This window comes from Empidonax traillii, unplaced genomic scaffold (assembly GCF_003031625.1).
Source record: "Empidonax traillii isolate 1590-97213 ecotype Southwest subspecies unplaced genomic scaffold, ASM303162v1 scaffold49:size1601597, whole genome shotgun sequence".
In the NCBI taxonomy this organism is placed as follows: domain Eukaryota; kingdom Metazoa; phylum Chordata; class Aves; order Passeriformes; family Tyrannidae; genus Empidonax; species Empidonax traillii.
In genome coordinates, this window is record NW_020955242.1 from 35,130 (window position 1) to 52,249 (window position 17,120).

A 17,120-nucleotide genomic window follows, 5' to 3' on the forward strand; every position below is an offset into this window, starting at 1 on the left:
GAAAGGGGAGGGTTGGAACTGGAATTTATTTTTGGAAATGCAGCACCAGTTTTCTGTAGTGTGATTCTCGGTCATTCCTGGTTTGCTGTTTCTGCAGCTTGATCTGCTGGGAAGTGTTCTGCCCCATAGGAATCTTAGTTCTGCTGGTAGTGAGGGTGAAACATAGATATATTGCTAGCATTTTAATAAAAGGTTTCTTGGCTTCATGGGAGCATTGAGTTCACAGGGAAGATGTATAAATCTAGTCATCCTTGAAAAAGACCATTAGTCATTCTGGCTTAAGCAGCATTTAAGGGAGCAGGAACTTCATGCACAAGCTCCTTTAGATGTCTATGATGATTTCTCAGTATTATAATTCTGGTAGGAATCCCAAGCATAAGCGTAGAATAAAGCTTTTTGCAAGCCACAAATGTTGGTGCTAACAGAGAACTGTGTCCAAAATAGTAATGATTTACATAAGTATTGCAGAGTAGAAATATCCAGTACTTTGATGCCACTTATCTAAACTTCACTGAGATGAGGGGACTGCTAAAACATATCCACAGTTATTACTTATGCATGTGGTTATGTTCTGAAAGATTGAAAATATTTCAGTCAAGAGCAGGACTCCGTGTTTCTCTTATGGATGAGAAATTGGTGCCTGCCTGAAGGATTATTTCAGTCAAATATATTAGTGTCAGAGAAATGCAGTGAATGCTGTCCAAACATGCCTCAAAATTGAAAAAGGGGGTGTTCTGCATTGTCTTGACTCTTGTCAAACCTGCACCATAGGTTGGTTTGTTGTTGTTGTGTTAGCATCCAGGACACCACTGATGAAAAGAAAGATTATTTTAGGTGTGGACTTTTCAGTGGGAGCAGCAGGACTCCTTTCTTCACAGACCTTTCCCCAGCTTGCAGTGCGCACTGTTGGTTGTAGTCCTGCCCCAGTTGCCAGGGGCAGCAGTTGGAACAAAACCTTTGGCTTCACTGTGAGTGGAGAAAAGCCTGTGATGATTGAAAAAATGGGCACGTTGGAAGGGAGCAGTCAACTAGTAAAAGTTCATAACCATGCAATTATGGCATAGTAACTCTGCAAGCTGAAATTCATTGGCCATTTAAGGCTCTCCAAGTCACATATCAAGCTCTGAGAATTTCTGCATTTATTTTTAATTTATTTCAGTCTTAGAGAGGGTTCAACTTTTGGCATGTCCAACTATACAGCACAGAACTTCAAAGAGCACACAGCCAGAAACTGCATGAGTTTCCCAAGACTTCCTCTCTATGTGATCATGTATATGTGTACAGATTCACTCATAGCCTGTAGGACACACATTTTAACTTTCTGAATTCATTAATTTGAAAAATAGTGGGTTTGCATGTAAGAATCTGGAGCGTAACTATCATCATGAGAAGAAATGCACAGTAATGAACAGCACAGCTGCCAGCTGATCTCACTGCCCCAGCTTATTCTGGACACTCTCAGGAACTGAAAACAATATGTAAAGAATTCTTAGTTTGAGGAAAGGCAGAAGTAGCATCCCCAGTCCTGCCATATCTTCAGGTTAACTTCTAAAGTGAAGTTAGCTTTGAAAATTGTGTCTTATTGTTGGTAATAGAAAGAAATTTAGGAATGGCAAGGAAAAGAAGAATAGGAAAAGGAATTCATCATGATTTCTTTGCTTCTTTACCTTTCAGTCTTGTAAAAGAGGCTTCAAAATACCACACTGCATGCTGCATTTTTTAAAAAACTTTTTCAAACTATACAGAGATTCTGAATTATCTTTCAGGCTCAGGGAAACCACTGAGATCTTGACAAGACGGTTTGTTCTAAAATCCAGAAAGTGAAACAGAAAAAGTCTTCAGAGTACCTTATTGACCTTTGTTTGGGATAATAAATTTTTTGTCTGTTTTTAGTGCTGCTTATCCATTGCAACACCCTGCACTGTGTCTGAGCAGTAGCAGGAGAATCAAAGGAAGCAGCTAATAGGTGCTGGCTTACGCAGCTTCATCTGGGCACCATGCTGTTCAAACTGTGCCTGACTGAGTGAATACCAGTAAGTGTGAGAGTACCTGTCATTTGGCTTTACTGTTACATTCACATTTGTAGAAAGAGAATAGAAAAGCTGAAACATTTCTGTCATGTTGTTGATGCTCAGTACCAGAACACAGCACAGCCACAACAAAACCATACTGGTAATGAATAATGCCTACTGTACAGCAAAAGGAAATTGTGTTGATTTTATAGGACCTAAAGTTATTCTGTCTACTTGGTATGAGACACCCCAAATTCTCAGTAATTTCCTTTTATTGTCATTTGTGCTGACTCTCAAGTTCTAGCTTTGGTACTAACGCAAGAAGGCAGCATTCTTTCACTCGGGCCTTTGGGATATGTACTGGGGAAAACAGTTCTTCTGATATAGAAGGTAATGAAAAGTCTCCCAACACTGAAACAAAAATGCATTACTAGAAACAATGACAGCTTGTCAGAGTGAAAAGCAGTATAACTTTCAGAGATGTGAAAGAGCAAACACCATGTGAATTGAAATATGTATGACTTGACTTACTGCTGGAAATATACCTGGTGACTTGTATTTTTGTTTCGCTGCTTTGTTCAGCATTGTAAAGCTGCATCTGGATGGCCATGGGGATTTTGTGAGAAATTTAAGCAAATGCATCTATTGACTGAAGGATGACCATAGATTAGGTTCAGTCACAAAGCCCTTTCCCAGTGCCAGAGGTTCTGACCGTGGAGAACAGTTTGAAATTCTGATAGAGCAGGATGGATGCCATCAGGATGAATCTTTAGCAAAGAAATCTCTTACAATTGTAGCTTTTAGGATGGAAAAAGGCAGTTTTAAAGTCACCATTTTCTAATGTGCACCCTTGAAGCTCACAATGCAAGAATCTGCCTTCATCCAGTGATCTAGATGGATTTGAGTGAGGTATGAATTATTTCAAGTCTTTCCAAGCTTCCTTCCAAAAGTCCTGATGATAAGAGCAAAACATAACTCCTCGTCAGATATTATCTCAAACACCTCAGTTTCCCTCTGGCAGGTTTTCTGATATGAATACTCTTACATGTGGTCACTGTGGGAATAAGGTTTAACTCAGAATTTGCCGGCCTGGGCTCAGTACCTTGCAAGGTTGGAGTATCTTAGGAAAGGAAGATGTTCCCAGCTGTGTTTTCAAACTCATGATGGGACATGAGCTTTTCTCCCACCCCTACTCTGTTCCTCTGTTTGTATCTATTCTTCATGAACAGTGCAGTGCCTGGTGTCCTTTGCTGGCTGGTCTGGCATCCTCTACCCCTTTCTTCCACTGCAAGGTTGTGCACCACTGAGGAGAGAGAGAGAGAGAGAGACTGAGACTATTGCCAGGAACAGAAAACTGCATTAACATCTTCATTGGCTGCTAGGCTTTGTAAGTCTGTGTTGTGATTTCCTATGTTCCTTATGTTAAGATGGTTGGGTAGGTTGCTTAATGATTATTTTCAAAAGATATGTTAGAAAAATGAACTTCATTGTAAATATCCAACAGTTTCAGCTGTTACAACAGATTTTCAGGCTTTCAGGGGTGCTTTTTCAGCAGTAGTAACATTAAATACAAAACTGTAGGTGGGGCAGAGTCTTTCTTTCTCTGAAACTTCCCATCAGCCTTCTTCTGATGAGCTCTGACCATCCCCTTTTGCAGGACTGTATAAAAACTGACAGAAATGGGCACATTTATTGCCTCTTATCACATAGTCCAAAATCAACATGGTTGTGCAGACTTTGCCACCTTGAACCATCTCTATCTAGAGCCATTCTTCAGAGGATGATGGGTTTGGTTCTACCTTCCTTTCCCGTTTTTTATTGAGAGGAGCAATCCCTGTGCTGAACCCATTAAAACGGGTGGAGATTGAAGTTGCAGGTTTTTTAGAGGCTGGTTTTGTGAAGGGTGTTTTTCTTTTATCCACCAACTCCCTTTGTATTCTCAGATCAGCACTGAAGGTCTGAAACAGGTGACCTGCTAAGCCCAAAGCTGTTGTAGTAAAGCTGTCAAAATGTACAGCAAATTTGGACTCCCTACAAGCAGAATTTGGGAGCTGTCATCACACTGAAACCTTTGGTTCTTTAAGTCACTTTCTATAATGTACAGTTCAATGAACAACATGTTAATGTTCTGTTTTCTAAATGTTGTTTTGACATTTAAATGTTCAAAACCATCTTGAGTTAATTAAATGTAGAAGCTTCTAAGTGAATGGATTGTGCTGACAACTCATCATCTAATTACCCATAATTAGGAGTAAAACAACATTAGCTAATAGAAATAATAAATAATTGTGATAGGGAAAAAAATTCAAATATGCTGTCCAGCAGCATGGCAATTTTTCTCCCAAGCAGAATTCATACATGAAAGCACTGAATATAGTTGCATTTAATCACACATTGTACATGCATAGGCATTATTCACTGGGTGGGTTAGGTTAATAAGAGCTCATCTGAAAACAGAAGATACTAAATGCTGTTTTAGGCTGATGAACTCCAGAAGCTGAGGCATGTGTGTTAGAACAAAATAATAAAGAAAAAATAGAATCAACAAGGGAGTTGAAGAGACATAAAAATATTTTTGCATTTTCTACTAATCTTGTCAACAACATTAAAAGAGGAGAAAAAAAATCAAAGTAACTAAGAAGTCAATTTTGCTTGATTTTTATCAGTGTTCTCTGCCAGTTGTTAACTGGCAGATTTTAAACTTGGAGAAATTAAGTGTGGACAACTTCCAGATTGTTCACTTACCTTCAGGACAGTCATGAAGACAATGTTTTCAGTCACTTTGCCTCAGTGTTTATCACCAGGAGCAGTTTTATTTACTTACAGAATTGTTAAAGGAAAAACATCTATTTCCTGATGACCTAGAAAATATCGTAGTTGAAATATAGTTTTCTTTTTGTGTTTAAAGCTAGGAAGAACCTTAATTTCTGGGCCTTCTTCAGATCTGTAGTTAGCAAAGTGTTTGTCTTACCTCGGTCTAAGGAGTTATAGCCTCTTTGCAGGAAGGAGTTCCTCACCACAGACATCACTAGTTGCTGCCAATTTTTTTACTTGCTGTACTTAATCTTCTTTTAATAAATGAATTATTTTTCCATACCCCAGATGAGGTGGAACCAATCCTTCTGCATTTATTATTACTACATAGGAAGTTTTGTTCATGTATATATTCCTTATTGTGCTTTGGAATAATAAAAATTTAAACAAGTAATAGGTTTTCAAACAGGTAACACATTCAGTTATGTATTTTCATTTTAATTTGTGTTAAAGATGGATAAACTTCCCATAATTAGTTACAGAAAGAGAGTTAGGAACATAAATTTGAATGAAAACCAAGTACTTTAGGTATGGCTAATGCCTAGCTTGGAATACATGCAGAAAAAACTTGTGAGATTTGTTCAGGAAGATGTACAGATAGAAATGGCTGCAGTATTGGCATGAAAACTGGGTAATGGGGATGTAAATGTGCATATGAGAGGTGGATATGACAGGCCTGTTGGACTGAGAAAGAGACCATAAAGAAGCCAGAGAAAAAAACAATTGGTAAAGAAAAAGAAGACAGCATATAGAAATGTAATCCTTTTTATTCTTAAAATTGGTTTTAACAAGGAATCTAAATTCATGGCCACCTTTGTTATATTTCCATAATTATACCAATATTTTTGTTGTTACAAAAAGGTTAGAATTATTGTTATAAAGTGTTCCAGGTGTAAGATTTGAAGACAACCTTTCATAATTATGCTTCTATTTCCTTTACAACTTCTTATTTTCCAAGATCAATTTTTACTTCAAGAAGTGATCCATAGGTTCTACCATGAATATTTATATTCAGAGAATGAAGGAGAAGCATTTGTAAATCCTTATGCTCTTAATTAATGCCAGTCTTCAAGGTTGTGTTTCCAAGTGATTGATAATAAAAAGGTTTCAGTGTGGCATGGTATCCTTTGCAACATGAATCATACAAGACCATAAAATTGTTAGGTACATCATTATGGCTGAGTGTATTGTACTAAACTAGCACATAGCAGAAAATGAAAAGAATGGTTTATGTCTTCTCAGCTAGATTCAGAGAGTGTGCAAAATGTACCTCTCTGAACAAATCATATCCCTAAATGTGTTTATTCAAGTCTGCATAATTAATCTGAGTTCACTTTTTACTGATTGAACACAATGAATTTAATTCCATGTGTCTTTATTTTGTGTGCTGACTGGTTGAGAACTTGATTTGGCAGTCACATTAACAGAGACAGAAACATGCGTGCTTTCCTGATTTCAGTAGCATCATTTACACTTAGAAAGATCTATGTAAGCACTGATGAATTAAAAAATTTTCCCAACCAGCAATAAATAGATGAAAAAGTAGTGGGTTTTTTTGTTTTTTGTTTTTTTTTTTTGGTTTGTTTGGTTTTTTGTGTGTGTGTGTGGCATGGGAAGGGATGAGCAGTTGGACGCAGAAGTCTTTAGTTAGAAAAGCTGCAGTAATATCCTACAGCAATGGATATTTCGTGGTTTCATGCTTTCCTTTAGTGATTAGATCTCCTGGTCAGATGTTTTGCATAATTCTTTATTGTTTTCTCTCTCTGAATGGTGAGGCCCTATTGCAGTGTGGGAAATGTAGTCCAGGTAGAAAGTTCTGTTTACAACGTAAGAGTGTGCAGAGTGCAAGTAATCCAACACAACATTTTCCAGGAAATGTATCAGTGTCACAGTGCTGGGGACAGTCTTAATACCTTCTGGAGCACATTCCTTGGAGTCTGATCTTACTTTAGGATGTGTACAACACAAGCAGAAATACTCTAAGATAAGCAAAAAATTGGATAATGGCTGAGAATCATTTTACCTACTATGAGGGGCTGATTAGGTAAAATTCACAGTGCACACTTGCTTTTTTAATAAATGTATTCTTACAAAAGTAGGAATACATTACTGATCTCACATGGCTCTTGCATTACATGCCTGTTTCTCCTGCTCTGTATTTTCTTCACTTCAATGTTCATAAAGGATCTTTGACCACAAGATGCTGAGAATTGGACTCATCACCTTTTTTAATGATGAGGTGAAAATTTTTCTCTATATGCTAGAACTGATTAAGATTTTTAAAGGGTTTTTCTAGTCTTTGCAGCATTAGAGAGGTAGATCTAGGTCAGCACATTCGAGACATCTCAGCTTAGTCTGCTATGTTGTCAGTTCTGTGTTCAGTAGAGCCAGTCCCTCAAAACTTCCAGCCCAAGAAACTTTAAATCTTTGCAGCCTTGAGGGATTGAAGGGTCTGAAGGTCCTAGAGCTGAATCCTAGAGATAGGATAAGATGAATCCACCCCAAGCAATTTTACACACTACAAAACCAATAAACTTCCCTTGAAATTAGTTCTATGCTGTGTATGCCAGGTTAAAAACATTTCTGGTATGACACTTCAGTGTCATCCTCTATCAGCTGTCAGTCCCTTTTTATTCTAAGCAATAATACACCCTGAAGGACAATACTGCTTTTTATCAAAGTTGAAAAAATAAAAATCCTCCATCCTTTCTGCATAATTATGATGTATTTGCAGAGGAACAAAAGAAATCCACAGAAATCTGAACACATGGAGAAGGGGAAACTGTGTTTACAGTGAAATCAGAAAACCAGTTTACCTAATCTACTGCATTTGGCCCATAGTCAAAATGGGTGCTCTCTCAGATATTGCTAAAAATAGTCCCTCTGAGCGTATGGAAACAGGTGTTACAAAAATCCCTCAAATCACTCACTTGACCTGTTAATTAAGTTTCACTGTTTACCTATGGAAAATTCTGGGGTTTACTCTGTACTGAGAGTACCCATAGGTTTGGATCCCTCCTCTTCCAAATTACTGTGACTTAAAACCTTCTTAATCTTGAAAGGATTGATGAGGACCGAATTTGAGAATTATACTGGAGATTTTATTTTTGTAGTGTAATCCCATCTGCTATAGCAGAATCCTCTGGATAAAAATTTTTAACTTTCTGCTACTGTAAATGGTTTTTAATAACATCTTGTGTATTATTGTTCCTACTTTTCATTTGGTAGCCAGCAATTTATAATTAGTACATTAGCAAGAACTGTACAATATTAATTCCCTTGTATTTGTCTTGAATTTGCAAGGAGCAGATTAGTACAGAAAGACTGCTTGTCCCTTTAAAACAGGGAGAGAATTTAATTACCATATCATTTTCTTTCTTCCCTGAATTTTGTTTTGCCAAACAGAGAAGCAGAGGACACAGAGAGCTGTTAGGGCTTTGTGAGGGAAGGCAATCTGCAGATTAATACAGGTTTTATGAATTGCAGCAGAAATATAGGTGCAGCCAGCCTGGAACAGGCCTGCTGTAAACAGAGGTAAGAGATTATTGTGGGGTTTTTTTGCCTAAGCCACCTAATTAATTCTTGACAAGCTTGCTGAATTGTTTGTTGAATTAAAACAAAGAAACTCCCAAAGGAGAAGTCTCCTAGAACAACTGTCAGAAAGAAGCACAAACTTTGGATGCACAAGGTCGCCTAAAGAGAGATTTATGTACTGAAGGGCTTGTCTATTTTTCCAACTATATTAGTCCAATATAATAGTTCACATTTGTCCTCATGCTTTGCTTTGCTTGGCCTTGAACTACTGCAGATGAGGTAGCACGAAAAACTCCAAGTATTCATTATTCATAATTTCAGCAAAGCATTTCAGAGTGGAGGAATTCCCCTTGCAGGATACTGGGGAGGGGGGAGTGCCACAGCTATCATGGGTGTTGTGGTCACAGGACGGGAATCTCAACAGGTTGGGGAGAAACTGCTGGGTATTGGACCACTTCTGGCTGTCCCTGGCAAGAGAAAGGGAAACCTCTTTTTTAAGTGGGTAGAAAGAGACATAAAAAAATAAGTGATATTAAACCAGGGTCTATGGGGAGGAGGGGGGAAATAAAAAATCCCAAATCATAAATCTTTTCACCAGAAGCACTGTAAAGAATTGCCAGCAAGGTTTTGGGTGTGCTGTGTAGGCAGCCATGATATTAGTTGATTTTGCTTCAGGGCTGGAGGGGAGGAAAATGAGAAGGTTTTCCCAGGGCAGCTGACAGGGAGATGCAGGGCTGGTTCCTCTACAGAGCTGTTCAGCTTTTCCCAGTTTTACACCTGAAATGGACAGTGGATTTTCATCTTCACCAGGCTGGAAATGAGAAGGGGGTAAATGGATGAAGTTCGTATCAGGCCCTCCTGTGTCTAATGTCCAAATGAAGCAATCAGGTCGTGCAGCCCTATTGTAAGAATTGCCATACCTGCTCAGACAAGAGATTTGTCTCCCCAGGATCTGTCTCTGAGCACGGTCTGTCCCTGAATATCACGGGGAGGGGGGAAGGGGTGGATAAGAACAGACCAATTCTACAGCAATGCTTCCTCAGGATGCTCACTCTCACACATGAGTTTGTTTCAGTTATTTCTTAAGTGATTTTCAGTTTAATAGCCCTGGATGCACCTTTTTTTTTCCCTCTAAGAATTCATCCTTTCTGCATTTTTGAAGCAATGCATACCAGTAGCACACGTACTGTTCTGTCACAGGCAGATGTGACTTTACAGGCTGTTGCATGAAGGGTGTCCCCACTGCTCACCTGGGTTGTGCTAATTGTGTTTGGTGTCCCTGGCTCAGGGCTGGGAGGAAACTCAGATGGTCAGTTCCTACTGTGTCTGGCCTTTGCCTCTTTGTTTTGTCTCCCTGACAAGCACCCTTCCCAGAAGAAAGATGGTAGTTGCCTTTTACAGAACTAAAAATCGAAAATCTAACTAGAGAGAAAGTGGTTGTTTTACCATTGAAAACAGAGAGGTCTAAGGACAGGGTGATTCTCCTTGTTTCAAATTGGCTCTTTTCCAGCTACCTGTGAGTTTATTTGTCATTAGTCCTGTGGAAATCAGAGGGGAAAACCCAGGTCCCTCAAAAGGACTGTGTATATTCTTCTCAAGAGAGTGTAAAGTTCAGCACAGGACCCATTGCAGCTGTTATTGTTACATGATGCAGGATTTCAGTGGACACGCAAACAACTGCTAATTTTTTTTCAATGAAATATGCACATCTACAGTCTTGGCCTGTGGATAGTAATACCCAAATTAAGTTAACCTAGAATTTGGCAGATTCACAGGCACTTCCTTTTCCTCACAATGTTTCTTGAATGTGTTTTTTTTGTGCTGCACGTGTTTGATGCTTAAGGAGTAGGGAGACTTTCTTGTAGCAGTCATGCAGAGGTGCCTTTCATGAAGTGATTGATTCACCTTCTATTGGGGACAGTCTCAGAGAGGCAAATTGAATTAGCAGGAGGGGAAATTCTAGTTAGCAAAAGGTAGGACCGAGATTTGAAAATTAAGGAATTTGTTCCCTTGCTAATACCTGAACAGAATTCCCATCAACAGCAATGGAAACTGTGCCCATGAAGAAAGAACATTAGAGTGGTAAACCAGGCTATAGCAATATTGTCTTCAATGTATTTGCATAGGATTCATGATATTCCACAGGCAGCTGGGCAAACCTCGGAGTATGTTTAGCAGGGTGCGTTTTTATGCATACGAAATCACAGCAATTTACTCTTCCTGTTCAACTTGGTTGGTGTTTTTTTGTTTGTTTGTTTGTTTTGTTTGTTTGTTTGGTGTTTTGTTGGGTTTTTTTTTGTTTGTTTGTTGTTTTTTTTTAAGACATACCACACTACTATCAGTCTTGTACTCCAGAGTGTGACCTCACTGAGCAGAGGTGTTAATCTTGCAGGGAGCCCCAAGGCTGGTGCACTGGCATCAGCTTGTCACCCTCGTGGATCCCTGGCCATGCCAGGGCTCTCCCCTCTGGGAGGCTGAGAGCTGCCTGTTTGCTGCTTCCCAGTGAGATGCACTCCTAGCACCATGTAACACCACATCTCATTACATTTGGTGATGTTCCTCGAGACTGGATCTTGGAGGGAAGTGAATGTGACAATTGCAATTTATTTTTCTCTTTTTAAAAGGAAGGCAGGAGGAGAGCAGTGAAATTAAATGACAGTTTCCAACTATACTAACTCCAGTGAAGATTCAGCATAGGAGAGCAGAAAGATATTCCCCATAAGATAACTCCTCTAATTTAACTGTTCAGATTTTTTTTTCAGTAGTAATATAAAAGCAGAGAGAAAGTTTCCTACTTTTTTTTCTTCCCTCTGGGCAATGAGGGGTTCTAATTACACTAAAACCCCCTAGTATTGACTTTATAATAGCTTTCCCCCTGCCTACATGGCTGCTGTACGTAGAAGGCTGAAAAATCTCGAATCATTACAATGGGAATAAGCTGTTCTTTGAAGGAACATTGAAGATTTTCCAACTTTGACCAGTGTGGAATGAGAATGATGTATTTGTTCAAGGTAATTTCTTCTGCTCTTTTCAGTGATGCTAGCAGAGTGAATACTGTTACAGTACTTTCTTAACAGGAACACTCTGTGCCAAAGGTTTTAAAGTGTTTTATTTTAATGTCACAGATGATTAAATGCTTTAGTGTGACTGACAAGCTTTAGTAAATTCGTACAAATTAGATATACTAGCTCTTAGTAAAATAGATTTTCTAAACCTGTTTTGTGTGAGAGGAGAAGTAGCAGCTAATGATAGTAAAATACATTAAGATGCTGGCAAATTAAAAAAGCCACTTGCAGCTTAGTGGTGGTGATATGACAGCTCCCTGTAAGGGTGAGGCTGGAGATTACCAATACAACAGAAACACCCACAGGAATTGCTGCAATATCATTTTTATTGTTCAGCAAGCTGAGCTGATGCTTCCTCAGGATTACAATAGCCTCCAACTTGCTAGTAGGAGTAAGGCCACTGCTCTGCTCTCCTCTTGTCACTTGTGAGGTTGCTGGTACCACTGTAGACACCAGCTGTCAGCAATCTTCGTGTCCAGGCTGGGATAAAAACTGTAAGTGGGCCATAGTGAAACATCTCAATGCTTTTTGAAGTATTAACTCAGGTAAATGTGAACTGAAAATCCAAGGAGGAAAGGTCTGTGAGAGGCTCAAATAAAACTTTTCTAGTATGATTCTTGGGGAGAGGGGAAAATGGGGGAAAAAAATTAATCCCTGAACTACTGACAGAAACTGTGCACATGTTTAGATCCTCCAGTAGTAGGCATATTGAAGCTGAATGCATGTGTTCTGCCTGCTAACACAGGAAATATGATTGGCTTCAGATTTTCCAAGCTTCTAACTGAGCTTTTTCTGAAAGAATATCATAAATTCAACAACTTTCAAGGGAACTGAAGCCAACTTCTGACCTACACACAAAACTGTGTGATTTTCTGCAGGAAAAGAAGTGGTACGGTGGACTTTTTGCTGTGATCCTGAGTTTGTTCTGTGTGGAAATAGTTTCCCTTCTATGTTTGTGGAAGTATTTAAGGTGCTTTTGGTCATGCTTTTAACAAAATGCTGTGGCTGCTGTATTTGGCAAGTTGCTGAATCTTGCCATTGGGTACCATGTAACCTGGTAGAGGGTTGGGGGAAATAGGCCAAGGAGATACCTCATTTAAACAGATTTTTTGGTCTTGTTTGTTTTGGCTTGGTTTTGTTTGTTTGTTTGTTTGCTTTTCCCAAGAAAAGCATTGTATAAATCATGTCTGTTTTGTACCTTGGTGTCCCACCCTTTTTGTCTGAAAGGTGAAACAGAAGCTCCTTGCAGAGAAAACCTTTTATTAGGTGTTTGTGATGTGCCCAGTCTGAACAGCATTTTCAGCTGCAGTCAGAGTTGCTATAACAATGGTAACATATGAGGGATATGTTTCAAACTTGAGCATTAATAACAGTGATATTATAATTTTGTGTTTATACATCATTATGGGATCAGTCAGTTACATTTGCTTTTTGAGGTAAATATTTTCCTTTAAAAGAACACATTTTAAAGAAGGATTTTAAAGTTAACAGAGTCTCTGAATGTCCCTCCAGGATGAAAGGTAAGAGAGTGTATTGTATTATTAAATTATGGTCTAATAAGAAGAATAAAGGATTCTTAAGAAAAAAAATTATCAACAACATTGTCCTTTTGATCTATGGAAAGATAAGAGTCCTCTAGTGGAGGTAGTACCCTTCTCTTCTTCCCTTATAAACCTTTGTTCTCTTCTGATGCATATTAAGCACCAGATGAAAAATTCTGTTTGTCTGTGGTCTAACAATGAAATACCTTGTAGGAAATGAAAAGGTCAAGCTTTCCCTGTCAGTGATTTATTATAAACAGTGCCGCCTCCTTTTATTTCCTGATACTTTGCATTTGGATTAGTGATGATACATCACCAGCTGCTAGATAAAATATGAAGTTGGGAAACTATGGTCAAACACTTCTGCTGAGGAATGACCCTGTAATCAGCTCCCAGCACACACAGGTCTTGCTTGATTTATCAACCCAAACCTGGGATTCTAGAGAGGGATGAATTAGTTTAAAGATATCTAAGGGATAATAGCTAAAGCCAAAAGTGCTGTAGGAAAACCGTTTGTCACTGCCCTGCCCTGCCCTCCTTAATTGCAGAAAAATTGAGACTGGATACGTTAGGCACCTGATATAAATCATTGGTCAAGTAACCAGCGATGTATCAAGTGGGTGAGTTGCAGGCCTTTTTCTTCTGCTCCTTGCAGGCAGGATACTTGCAGTTTTGACACCAAGAGAGTGTGGGTTCAGTGAGATGTCATGCACATCTCTCTGTGTGTTGAATTCACCTTGGCCTTCTCTATGGATTCATGTGTTTTATTGTTCATTCCAGTTTCCTATGTGCTATTTTAAATGTTGTGTTCTGTTGGCATTTGGGGACCATTTATCCTAATTTTTTTTTTTAGCTCAGAGTGTGACAAAAAGGAATGTGTAATTGTACAACATATAAATAATCCCTTATTGTAGAACATACTTGGAGGTTTAGTGCTCATGGAAGCTGTATTAACAAATTAATTAAATATCTGTGTTCCACATTCATATTCTTCTTATTCTTCAGTTGCTGTTTTGCTACACTTACCACCCCAATAAATGCATGTGTTTAACTTTACCAACTTTGCACACAGTTTAGATAGAGCTTAATGATATTTGGTTTCTAATATCATGTCAGTGGTCCTTGAAGTCAAGCACATGCATGCACACAAATTCACACGACCTTCTGCAGTCCATGTAATCTCTTCATATGAAACAAAGCTGTGAGAGAATAATAACAATGCACTTTTCTCTCCCTTAATCTAAGTGGACTTATGAAATTTTTCAGAGCTATGGTCCAAAGCATGCATAATGGTATGTCCCCTCTGCCAATATTTATTGTTACTCCACGTAGCTGTGCTTGTGCCTCCTTTTTTCTATATAATGCAACTTTGGTAAAAATTAATTTTGCAGGCTAAGTAAAAATCCAGCAGATTGCTTCTCTCTTTGCTTATTTGTTGCTTGGATAATGCAGGAGTAAGAATGGCCCAAAATCTGTTGTAATACAGTACAGAGAGGTGGTGGATTCACCATCCCTGGAGGTTTTTAAGCAGAGATTGGATGTGGCCCTTAGTGCCATGATATATTAATTGGAGTTGGATCAGGGGTTGGACTTGATGATCTTGGAGGTCTTTTCCAACCCAATCTATTCTATGATTCTATGATTATTGGTGTACTGCAAATTCCCCCAAACGAGCAGGCAGGAGAGCATCCAGAAGTGGAGAAGAGAGTAGGATGAAACTGGACCTCCGGAGGTCACAGCCCCTTCCTCTGGACTTGGCTAACACTTAATATATACTTTAAATGCCCTTGACTAGAAACTGTAAAAATATTAAGGGCATCAGGCACTTGATTTCTCCTCCCATCTAATGAGACTTAGACACTTAACTGCCTTATGTTGCTGTTGTTCTTCTGGTTTTAGATTTCATCACTGTGCTGAAAAATTGGATGTGCTTAAGGACATTGTGATTATGGATCAAAATGTCTTTAGAATTGGGCTTTAGTGAATAAAACATTAAAAATATTACTTGCTCAATGTAAGTGCAATTTTTCAAGGCTAAGTTATATTAACAGAATTTATTATTAAATTGTGTTGTAATTCTTTTAAGCTAATGCATGAAAATGACCTCAAAATCAGATCAAATCTAGTTAAGAAGGTGATTATCTAAGTCCCTAAAGGTCTTTCATGCAGAAGCTCTGAAAGAAAGAACAAGACTTCGTTCAGTCTAGAGAACACAAGCATCATAATTTTAACCACAAAGAAAATCAATTTTTGAAAAAAGAGAGGAAAACCAACAACAAACATTTGTCCATGTTAAGTGACTTTTGCCCACCATTACCATATGTTTTATGGTGTATTAAGCACTTACTTCCCTGCATGAAGGTGAAGCACTACTGCAAATTGCTACACCAGGAGGAGACTCTTTTTAAGATTGAATCACAGGGGCAGTGTGAAATTTTTGGTTCAAAATGCTTGTCAGCGTGCTGTAAGGGATAATGGAATTTGATTTCACAAAGCATATTTCATACTCAAGGTGTCCCAAACCACTCTACAGATGAATGAGTTAAATGCTGGAGAAGCAGTGACTGTGTAGGTAAATGTGGTGCCTATTATGTACTTGGCGATAGCTTACACACAGCTGTGGACAATGGAAACAGGTTTTCTCTTTTATTATTGAGGGTCAGCCAGGTTAGCCCCTGTTCTTTTTGAAAAGCACTCTGGGATTTCTAATTTCCACCTGGATGATCACCAGGGACAGACAGAAAGGGCCACAGTTTAATGCTTCACCGAAAGGATGGATGAATGATTGCTGGATGATTAATGGCTGGTCTGTGCTGAACGATGACAGCCTGCTATAATGGAGATAGCTAACGTGTAATTTTCTGCATACTGCAGTTTCACAGCCTCAGCATTCCCACATAGCGGGCATCTTGTGGGTAAAAGACACAAAAATGAAGACATAGCTTTCGGTTAGAGTTTGCCCCTTCTCACCAGAGAGCAATGCACGTGGTAAACCCCACTGCGCTCTGCCTGTGCCACAGGCTGCTGCAGGGGGTGCGTCACAGGGGCTGGCAAAGGCATCAGCTTAAAAGTAAGCACAGCATCTATGAGAAGTGTTTCAGAGGGGTCAAGGATATCTTTTATCACATATCTGAATTTTTGCTTGCTGGCCACATGACATTTAGAACATGGTTTATCAAAACCAGGCCTGAGGTTTGCTTGATGGACTGATGCAACTGGCTCTGCAGGCAGCAAGCTCTGGAGCTGCGCAGGGAGTGCAGAGACCCAGTCACCACCCTTGGTGGGGTTGACACTCTGTCACCTTGTTGCATCTTTGAACAAGGCCTGAGATGCTGATCATTAGGTAATCGTCACTGTTACTGGTTGATTTATTACTCTAAAATTATTATTATGAAAAAACCCACCATAAACAATTAGAATGGGCAAATAATTTGCTTGATTTGGATATATTCCTTTTTTCACACTTAAAAAAATTCTTTCCATTTGTTTGATTCAGAACATGCTCGCACTCAGGTTTTGCCATGCACTTGTTCACAGAAAGACAATCTCTGTTGTACCCAAAAATGTTTTTTAGAACCAAAGTCATAATTTCAGATATATGCACGTTACTTCAAGAAGTGTTCTGTGAGTGAGGGCAGAGAAATAGTTTCTGGTGGCTTTGTGACTGTGCCGTTTTCCCAGTCGTTGACACTAGACTTGGGTGCTGTTGCATCACCCAGCAGGTCTGATTTGAGCTGGGTTTGGCAGGATCACGTTTCTGGTGAATCAGTCAAAGCACGTTACTCAGGCCTTGTCCTGGCTTTGTGCATTTATGGCGACTGAAGAAGGACACGCTGTGCTGTGTCTGACGTAAACTCTGAGTGGTACAGACAGATGATACCTGATCCAGTATGTGCTTTGCTAGTACCAAATTATCCCATCAAAAATTTTTTAATCAAATCAGAACTGGCAGAGTGAGGTTACACCAGACCAACACTTCATGTCATGTGGCTGCAGCAATTTTTAGCTGGTACTAGGAGACTTAGAGGCTGCTCAGCTGCATTGATTAGTCATAGTTTAAGAAACCATTTCTCCATTTTGAAACATTCCAGTTGAAAATCCTTTTTTGGAACTTAATATTTATTAGAGAAATGAGTTGCTTGTATCTGTGTTGT